Source organism: Lycium barbarum, chromosome 10 (genome assembly GCF_019175385.1).
Source record: "Lycium barbarum isolate Lr01 chromosome 10, ASM1917538v2, whole genome shotgun sequence".
In the NCBI taxonomy this organism is placed as follows: Eukaryota; Viridiplantae; Streptophyta; class Magnoliopsida; order Solanales; family Solanaceae; genus Lycium; species Lycium barbarum.
In genome coordinates, this window is record NC_083346.1 from 4,660,472 (window position 1) to 4,670,924 (window position 10,453).

Consider the following 10,453-nt stretch of genomic DNA (forward strand, 5'->3'; position numbering starts at 1 on the left):
CTTTCTTTTCCTAAATGCGAATCTTTATTTCTCTCTCATATTTCTCCACTAGCTGTAGAAGAATAATAACGTGTTACCAAATAACCATATAACCCAATAAAAATCCATTGTTCCAAGAAACGAAAAGGACGGGTCCTTTACGAGGGGCTCTGTGGCCAACTCAGTAAAGCTAATAATGATGGAAAATGATGGAAAGATAATTCGAGAGAAAGCAAAAGAATTGAGTTCTATATTTGGTAACAAAGACTTCATGATAAGTACATAGAAAATTTGATTGAATTCTTGGAAGATCGTAGAAAAGTGTCGAATGGACGTGGATCTAATTAGATCTTCATGTATGAAAATTTTCCCACCCTTGCCTTTTTTTCCATTGTTGTTATTTTTTGTCCTGTTTGTTGGAAATATGATTATGGTGATGTACATCCACATGTCATGTTTACGTGTACTTGCTTCTCATTATCTTGGATTTATTTAACTAGACTAGAATGAAGAATCGGTGCAATGACAAAGACTTACTCAAAATTGGATTAGATACTTAATCTAATCCAATTTTCAAGCCATGTGATTATGACAATCAAATTTGTTTAATCTCACAAGTGAAAACACCAACTATTATCCAAAGAACCTCTTAGTTGTATGAGATTTAGTAATTTGTATTCGCAAATAATGAATAAATATATAAATAATGATAACTACTCCGTATTTACAATAATGTGGAAAAAGTTTATATAACATGATTTTCTCCACGCGTGAAGAATTTCAGGCTACAGCCGCCTACAGGTCAACCAAACTACGATAGAAAAAGTGAATCCAAGGCCTTTAATGACACAAATGGTGGTGTCAAACAGATTGTTGGCATAGGGTGAGCTAGAAACCGCGTACGGTCCAACACGATTTTAGTTCAAATCCTCTATGTGTGTTAAGAAATTTACTAAACATATGTAAAAAATAAACTTAGAAACCAGTTACTAACCCATAATGTCTCTATCTTAAATATTAGAACCCATAAAATTCAAATTCTGACTTTGTATCTGCTTGTTGGTGTTGAGATATTTATTCATCCACCAGAAAGCATACACAACTCCTCAAAGCTTCACTGAGAAAGAATTAATTGTGTTGGAATTTTAAGGTGTGAATGGGAAATGAAAAAAGATACCTTTTGGAGTGCACCCAAAAGGCACTTTTTGGATTGCACCTCTCCATCTCACCCTTTCATTATCTATAAATTCAAAGGCTTGGCCTTAGAATTAAAACACCAAAAATTTGAATTTTTCTCCTCTCAAAATTGTTCTTTACATTTGTTTTCAAAACAAAATTATAGTCGAGTCGTGTCGTGTGATTTGTTGCCGAATTTGCCTTCGACGAGATCGGTGGGGTTTGAGGTACCGCTACGCCATCAACAGGTGTATCCGTTTTATCCGGGGCGGAAGTAATCCATAACCCTGGATACAGTGAGGGGATTTAATTCTTTAAGGACACACAGTAAATTTTGTAGATTCGGATAGTGCTTTTGTCATTTTCTTTTCTCGGTTTTATTAAAATATTGTTTCGTCTTTTGAACATTGTTTTACTAACAACATTTATTGTTTTGAGCATAATTTGAATAACAACCTTAAGGAATTTAATTGTTTACCGTTATTATCTTTCTGTGTTCTACTGTGTTAGAAAGAAAACGAGAAAGAGAATTATCAACATATGATAGAAAAAAATAAAGGGTGAATAGTACGGTGTCACTATGCTACTGATCCGAAATTCGGTTGCCATACGAAAAGTCATTTGCATTCCAAAAAGTCGTAAAGAAATTGTCTGCTCTCTTTGTGTACTTCTTATGGCACTTGCATTCTTGGTTTAAACGCAATTCATGCCCAATATGATTCTGTTTGCACACGTGGCCAGAAATATCATGGTAGTCAATAGAACTTCTATTTAGATATAAAAATTCTAGCGGCATAGACGCTGAAAGTCCAGTATGATTTCCAAGTGTAATGATGACATCTATGTTCAAAATAATGGATAATCTTTGGAACTCGGCACCTTTTCACTTTATTTGTTATTTAATTTTTATGTTGGGAAAGTGTTCCGTGAATTGTTGCTTGCGACGGCACGTTTAATTAATATATAAGAGCCAACAAATCACAACTCTGAATACCAACACCAAATCGGTAAATATCCGATGCTTTAGACACATCACCTATGAAAGTATCATGCATTCTTAAAACCTCGTACAATCGATAAGCAACGGTGAAAGAAATTTCACCCATTTTGGTGAAGTTGTAAGAACTTGAAGTTCATATAAGGAGTCATATCCCGCCATTAAGGCAGACGCTAACCCGCAAAAGCCCAATATGTGGCAATCATAATAGAGAAGAAATCACTCAGAACATTATTTTCTTTAGCTATTGGACCGGCCCAATAAGTCTCGAAATTGAAGAAAATCTAGTCTGATTTAGCGGTTAACAGAAATTGAGATATAGAGTCGCGCATACCATCATACGCTATTTTAAGATACTAGATTTTTTCGCGTGGCAAATCTATTGTGGCTTCAGCGGTTTCAGGTAAATTTTCTACCAGTGGAAGTGGGATTTTGACAAAATGTATATAAGGGGAGTATTTTCAGGGTAATTTCGGAAGGCTTTTAATGTTTCTTGGAGTGGAAATGAAGGAGATTTTGTGACCTTTTGTAGCTATGTGCTTTGCAAAGTTCTAAATATGGAAGCATGTGACCAAAAGCTAGCTAGCCATGGAAGCATAGCTATGTGGTGTTTTTTGTGTTCGGGATGAATAGCCATGAGAAAGAGCTTGAAGAGTCACTTGATTATTTTACGTGTGATATTGGGTTTTGGACTTTTGGTTTATCCTCCTTTATATAATGAAGAAAGAGACAACGTGTATTGGTGGATGGACACAACTAAAAAGGGAAAGATTGTATGCCATGCATGTATTTAATAATACGGAGGCGAAATTTGGGATTCTTAATTCTTGCAAAATGTAGCTTATTAAGGTTTTGCTAAATCATTTATATATATTAAGTGAATTTTTATACACAATTATAAAATTTGAGCCAAAATTATTGGTTTATGACGAACTCGTCGGTGAAGCTATAGTCCCGCTCCTAATTCAATAGACACGTTAATTAGTATACATGTGTCATGAAGTTATAGAATGGGAAAGAAATACCAGGTTGTTCAAAGATTTTATGTTTTATTTGTTAAAAGTGTAAAAATAGTATTTATATAAAATAAATATCAAATAAATAGGTAAATTAAACCCCTTGATAAACATTAATTAATCGGTCTTTTGATAAAAACTTAAACCGAACTTATTATCGCACATTAAAATTCGTTAGTGTATATAAAAGAATCTCTAACGGAAATGTTTGTTTTTTCCTTTGCAACATTTGGAAGGACAACTACTCCATTTCACTAATTCACATAATTTCTATTCTATTTAATTATTGAGATCTTCAGTCTATCTCTGCACTCGCCCACTCTTTTTTTTTTACAAGAAAGTTAATGCTCTGCGAACTCTCTGTTTCTTATATTATCTTCTTCTTCTTGGATTTCCCAATAATCTGTACACATTGCTATGGAGATTCAAGGATAGGGTCACAAGATGGGATCTTGTCATAAAATAACTTTATTCGGAAGATATTGTTTTTTAAAAGATTTAAGTTTAACATTTAAAAAAAAACTTATATTTTGATAAATTTTATTTTTTGATAGTATGTACGACAGTACGAGTATTATTTTATTAGATCACCAATTTGTATTTATCAAGAGCTTTTTTTGTAATTACCTAATAAATGACTTGGTTACATAAATATATTTTGTACCCTAATTTTAAAACTTACACTGTTGCGGCTAAGCCTCAGTAGGGGATTTTCCTACGAAGTGAAGGGGCAAGGTACATATATACGAACATTAGAAAAGGAAAACTTTCCTAAATACTGGATATATATAACTAGGGGGTTGGGGAAGTTATCTTTTTAAGGGATCGTTTGGTTCGTATTATGTGAGTACTAAGTTATGCAAGAATTATAGTAATGTAAGAATTGTACAGATTGTAATGTATAAATTAATAAGGTAGAGATTGTAATGTCTTTGCCTCTCTATCAATAACTAAATGTTTTGTATGGTCGTGTCTGAATCTTGAGAATGAAGATCATCTTGATAGAAAATACTTCTCCCTCTTTAATGAGCCTTATACGAAATGAATATGGATTAGTTGCGCTAATAATTTTAGATGCCGAATAACTAAACAAAAAAAAGCATTGGTTTTGATATTATTGAAGTAAGTACTTCGATTAAGATGGGATCATGTCAAAACGAACACATATGAAGAAATTAAGATAAGACAACAATAATGAATTCTTGATTCTTGAGTAGAGTAATTATTGTCATCGAATATTCTTCTTTCACCCTAATAAAAAAAGACAAATTCAGTCAATGTAGGTAACATGTCTGTTTACCCTGAATTACGGGTGACAATTATATTTGTATGTGGTGAAATAGGATATGTGGATGAACTTTAATATATTTTGGTTGGTATGAAGCGTTAATGGATATATATATATATATATATATATATATATATATATATATATATATATATATATATATATATATATATGATTATATTTATATATACGTGTATAAGTAATATATTGTAAATGATATGAACCGAATATACTTAAATTATGAAGATGGATTAGATCAGTTGTGGATGAACAATATGAATCCAGACCAAAATACTTTGAAGAGAGCTTTATGTTTCAGATGATTGCAGTAATATGATATGAGAAAAAGCTAACCTAAAAAAGGAGAGGATTGCCCCCTCTTTATAGGTTTTCCCTTATGGGCCCTTAATACCATACAAAAAGCCTTTATGAATAAACCTTAAAAAGGATAAGGTTGATCTGTACGGTCTGACACATGTACAGTTGTCAGCGTAAATAACCGAACGATTTTATGACGTGTGGTAACCTCACAACTGGTTAGTCGGACCAACGGACACGCTCATCTGGGCTGAGACAATCCGGACCAACGGACACGCTCATCCGGGCTGACACAGTCCGAACCAACGGACACGCTTATTTTGGTTCGGGTCAGCTGTGTTCGGTACAACATCCCTGGTGCGGAGCAAAGATTGAACGTGCTCGTACCCATTTGGACCTGTCTTTGACTCCGACCTCCTCAATCATGCATTGACCCGGTTTTTACCGTATACAATGTCCTTAATGGAAGTAATTAGTAATTTTATAACAAGAACAGGACATAAGTTTCACCATCATCTCAATAAAAAAACATGAATTTTAAACTAATTTAATACAAATTATGATGGTAAATAAACACGACAAAGTTAGTCAATATATGTAACATATGAAAATAATTGGCAATTTTATAACAAGAAGATGACATAAGTTTCCACCATCACCTCAATACAAAACTAACATAGTACTAGATTATAATGTTACATAAACTATAGAAATAACGATTCATTTTCACTGCATTGCACACACCATGGCTGACACTAAAAAGCTTCATGTTGTATTGTTCCCATGGTTAGCTTTTGGTCACTTAATTCCATTTTTTGAACTTGCCAAGCAAATTGCAAGAAAGGGTCACAAAGTTTCCTATATTTCAACTTCCAAAAACATCGATAGACTCCCAAAACTTTCTCAAAAGTTAAATTACTTCATAAATTTCGTTAATCTTTCTTTACCTTTAACCAACAGTCTACCACAGTGGCGGAGCCACAGCCCGGCAAGGGTGTTCAACCGAACACTCTTCACCGAAAAATTATACCATGTAGACATGTCAATTATTACGTATTACAGACATATATTACATATTGAACACCTTTAATATATAGATTATATGAATTTGAACACCCTTGACAAAATTTCTAGCTCCGCCACTAGTCTACCAGAGTGTGCAGACGCCACTAAAGATGTACCACTTGACAAGGTTCAGTCCCTCAAGAAAGCCGTTGACCGATTCAAACCCGAGTTGACTGGGTTTCTCGAAGACTCGGTCCCCGATTGGATCATTTACGATTTTACCCCTTACTGGTTGCCCCCGATCGCGGGTAGACTTGGGATTTCACGTGCCTTCTATAGTACGTTTAATGCATGGTCTGGTGTAATTTTGGTCCGGCGAATGACATAATGGATGGTAATCTTCAAAGGATCAGGCCTGAGGATTTCACCGTTCCTCCAAAATGGATCCCTTTTCCATCTAATATTACGTATCGGCTATATGAAATAAATAGGCATTGTTGAATAGTAAATTAGTAATTCAAAGTTTGACCTATTAATTCCTTTTTTTTTTTAGTACAAAAGTTAATTCCTTTTATTTGGTAGAGTAGTTGCTCTTTTTTTACTATCCGTTAGTCAAAATAAGGTCATAATAGATGCTTAAATTGTGCTAGTAATTGAGGATTTTTGTGAAGTTTTCGATTGAAAGTAAGCCTATAAACATACATGTTCACTTTGTTCTTCTCAGTGGAATACCAAGTTAGTTAATCCATATGTCCCAATTTATGTGATATACTTTGACTAGGCACAAAATTTAAGAAAGAAAAGAAGATTTTTGAAACTTGTGGTCTAAAAACAAGCCATAAATATTTATGTTGTTGTAAATCATTTCATTAAGGGTACAAGAAGCTAGAAATTTCATGTTAAATTATTTTTAAATATAGAAATGTATCATTCTTTTTGGGATAGACTAAAAAGGAAAGTGTATCACACAAATTAGGATAGATGGATCGTATTACTTATTAGTATTTAGTTTTCTCTCCACTCTCTTAGCCTTTGTTCCTACTTTTCATATTCTATTTAAATTTCCAACAGGATTTTTGCCCATGGATAAGAAAACATTTCCGGTGTTTCAGATTGGCATCGATTCGGGGCATCAGTTTCTGGTTGTGACGTGTTTCTAATTCAAAGTTGTAATGAGTTCGAGAAAGAATGGTTAGATCTCCTTCCCGAGCTGCATCGGAAACCTATCGTGTCAGTTGGCCTATTGCCACTTTCTTTACAAGATAACGAAGGTGACAAAGGCGATGCATGGGGTTTTATCAATGATTGGTTAGCGATGCATCGTGAAAAATTAGTTCTTTACGTAGCACTAGGAACCGAGGCAACTCCGAGTCAAGATGAACTCACTAAGTTGGCTCATGGTTTGGAGCTATCTAGTTTGCCCTTTTTCTGGCTCTGAGAAAACAGCACGATTTTTTATCGTTAAAGTTACCAGAAGGTTTTGAGGAACGTACCAAAAATTGAGGAATAGTATGGACAAGTTGGGCCCCGCAACTCAGGATATTGGAACATGACTCGATCGGTGTGTTCTTGACTCATTGTGGTTGGGTTCTGTTATAGAAGGACTTCAATTTGGTAAACCCCTTGTTATGTTACCTTTTTTTGGGAGATCAAGCACTAAATGCTAGTGGTTTAGAAGAAAAAAATGTGGGCTTAGAAATTCCAAGAAATGAAAATGATGGAACTTTGACTCGGACCTCAGTGGTTGGGTCACTCAAATTGGTGATGAATGATGAGAAGGGAAAAATTTATTGGGAGAAAGCAAATGAAATGAGAAAAATATTTGGAAATATAGATTTAAGTGATAAATACATAGATGATTTTGTTGAGTATCTTCATAATAAAAGAACTATGCCTTTGTAAATGGGGCATGAGTACTAATGTTCATCTACTTATTATTGGACCTGTTGCCGTAGGGAAATTTTCTCTTGTGGTGTAACACATTGAAACTAACTTCTATGTAACATTCATTCTCTATAATAATATTTATTGTAATAATTTAATGTTTTTAAATCGATTTTTCATGTTGTTTTATTATATGTTCTCTATAAAACGTTTCATTATAGTATCAAAAATATCCGAATAAACAATACCGTTATAAAAATGTTTGACTATATCTGAGGAAAAAGAAATCCAAAATAACTTGTTGACGCCTTCATACTCATGAGTTCAATATCATTCACCCCTTTCAATTTATATGACTATTATCTTCATCTTGAGATGTCCCAATATCTTATGCAATTTCATTGATATTCTGTATAACTTTTACAACTTTCAAACAATTCCAATTAATTTAATCACACGACCTTAACTTTGTCCGAATGTCTCCTCTTCTCAATTATGGAATCAAAACAGATAAACTATGTATCCAATTGATTACTGTCATATCAAATGGAAGGGATATTAATACTAAAAAAGCAAAAGAATGAAACTGCATAAAAGGATCTGAGGGGGAAAAAAAAAAAGGACCTGATTTGCCACTGCATAAAAGAACTTATATGAAAAGTGTTTTTAATAAAATAAAATATTTTTAAAATTAAGCAGTTTTTGTAAACTTGGCCCCACATGTTCTTGAGTTCAGTTGAATTTTCAATTCACTCCATCTTGGCAAAACATCTTGGGATCGCTATTTAAACAATAACGTTCGTTTTATAAATTAGGTATGTTTAGTAGGGATCTATAAGCAGAAAGTGGTTATTGTCGGTATTCACATCAAATTACGTCCATTAACATGGTTAATGATAAATAAGTGAAAGATACATATTACTGTTTCGCCTTTGCTGAGCAAGAAAAACATATGCAAAGAGCCAAAGATCATATTCATGCATTTATAAGTTGGGATAAACACTAGGTGTAAATAAATAGATTTTTGTCCAAGGATGTTATGTATTATAAGCTATATGATTGATTTTGTTATAAAATGTCACGATCCAACCCCGTGGGCCGCGACCAGTGCCCGTGCTGGACACCTAAACGTACCCAACATTCCCAAACCACTATTTAGCAAAATATATCAGTATATAAAAATTAGTCGGCGCTACTAGATATCACAGATGAACAGATTTTGCACGGGGAAGCCGATAAGGCCATCACAGATCATATCAACCCAAACAGAACCCACACAAGTATATCTACAGACCTCTACAGAACATAGCAGAATTATAAGACGGGACAGGGCCCCGTCATACCCCTGAATAGCGTACATATATATATATATATACAATAGTAACAGACTGTACCAAAAGATGGGCTCTGGATAAAAAGAGCGCTCCAAATGGCAGAATAGATATCCTAGGCGGGCGGGTCAGCAAACCTGTCGTCAGTACCTGCGCGGCATGAAAACGCAGCCCCCGAAGAAAGGGGGTCAGTACGAAATATGTACTGAATATGTAAAGCCTGAATCACAGAAACAGAATCATAACTGGTATAGAACGTACAGAAAAAGCGAGTGGAAAATCCAAAGTATCAAATGCATATTTTCAAAACATACAGAGTGTGTACAGGAACATATGTCATATCATATCCGGCCCCTGCCAAGGGACTCGGCAGACAGAACGTGGCCACCCTCCCGACGCTGGTGCCACAACACAGAAGAATCAGAGTAGGGGCATAACCCCGTAACATAACATATCATATCGGATGGCCATAACAGATCATATCAGAACATGTGTACATGGCACAGCATACTCCACAAACCCATGTACATGTAAACCTGCCCCCTCACATCGAGGCACGGCGAACCAAGTGTGGTCAATCTTCTTTACTTGAATGTGTGGTCAATTTGATGAACCAAGTGCTCCTTCTTCCAAACCAACTACACCAAGTTGTAGAGGACACTCAATTTAGTAGAAATATCACAAAATAAAAAATTTTGGATCAAGATTTGGAGGGGGTGATTTTCCAAGCTTAGGGTCGAGACTCTCTCTATCTCTTTGCTCTTGTTTCTTTTGTTTTCTCTTCTTCTAATTTCTTGAACCTTCTAAAGATAATGTGACTCATATACTTACTTATCACATGGGGAAATTAATTAACCAAGGGCTTGGGCCTTGGCTTGGCCAGCCACCCCTTGAAATTTTTGGGCCTCATTTTATTTCTTATTCTTTTTGGAGCCCAATTGGTTAAAATTCTTGTTTTGTAATTCACGAAACTAATTTCCGAAATTCCAATTTTTCCCTGGGCCTTCCTCGGCACTTCCACATTAATATTCTTTAATAACAACTCATGTGCTAGATGTAATCACTTATAACCTTATTTCTTACAAGTCAAGATTATTTCCAATTTTTTTTCCCAAACGTGTGAAAACACGGGATATAACATCCTCCCCCCCCCCCCTTTAGAACATTCGTCCTCGAATGTTAGATTAGTCTTATAGGGTCTGAAAATGCTTCGGGGAAGTTTCTGTTTATGATCAGCACATATGACACACATTCATTATTGAAGTATAATTAAGCAAAGATTTGAGATTACCTGTGGGCATAGGGAACAAATGAGGATATTTCTTCTTCATCTCCTCTTCAGCCTCCCAGGTCATTTCCTCCCTGTTATTGTTCCGCCACATCACCTTAACGGAGGCTACATCTTTGTTCCGTAATTTTCTCACCTGGCGGTCCAGAATGGCTACGGGCTGCTCCTCGT

At 34.9% G+C, this 10,453-nt stretch overlaps 1 pseudogene; it reads left to right on the plus strand.

The window, feature by feature from the left end:
- The first annotated feature begins 5,498 nt into the window (after positions 1-5,498).
- Positions 5,499-7,681, plus strand: LOC132615333 (UDP-glycosyltransferase 91B1-like; annotated as a pseudogene).
- The last annotated feature ends 2,772 nt before the right edge of the window (positions 7,682-10,453 follow it).